Below are 216 nucleotides of genomic sequence, written 5' to 3'. Positions count from 1 at the left end.
GTTGACTCTGCTCCAAGCTGTTCCTCTGCCTCACAGAATCATGTCAGATCTTACTTGTGTTTAACCATCCAAGTCCAATATGGACTCAGGTACTTCTAGTTTTATTTACTTATTTGTTGGCAGCTGGCCAGTACAGGGATTGAACCTTGAACCTTGATGTTATCAGCATCATGCTCTAACCAATTGAGCTAACCAGCCAGCCCCTATACTTCTATT

General features: G+C 42.6%; 1 non-coding gene across 1 annotated transcript; it reads right to left on the bottom strand.

The window, feature by feature from the left end:
* Positions 1–124: 124 nt before the first annotated feature.
* Positions 125–198, bottom strand: TRNAI-GAU. Its single transcript has one exon. It is a non-coding gene; the product is annotated as a tRNA-Ile (tRNA).
* Between the last annotated feature and the right edge of the window lie 18 nt (positions 199–216).

The sequence above is a fragment of the Galeopterus variegatus genome, unplaced genomic scaffold (genome assembly GCF_000696425.1).
Source record: "Galeopterus variegatus unplaced genomic scaffold, G_variegatus-3.0.2 Scaffold19010, whole genome shotgun sequence".
In the NCBI taxonomy this organism is placed as follows: Eukaryota; Metazoa; Chordata; class Mammalia; order Dermoptera; family Cynocephalidae; genus Galeopterus; species Galeopterus variegatus.
The sequence above is the reverse complement of the archived record's forward strand: the minus strand, read 5'-3'. Positions and strand labels throughout refer to the sequence as shown.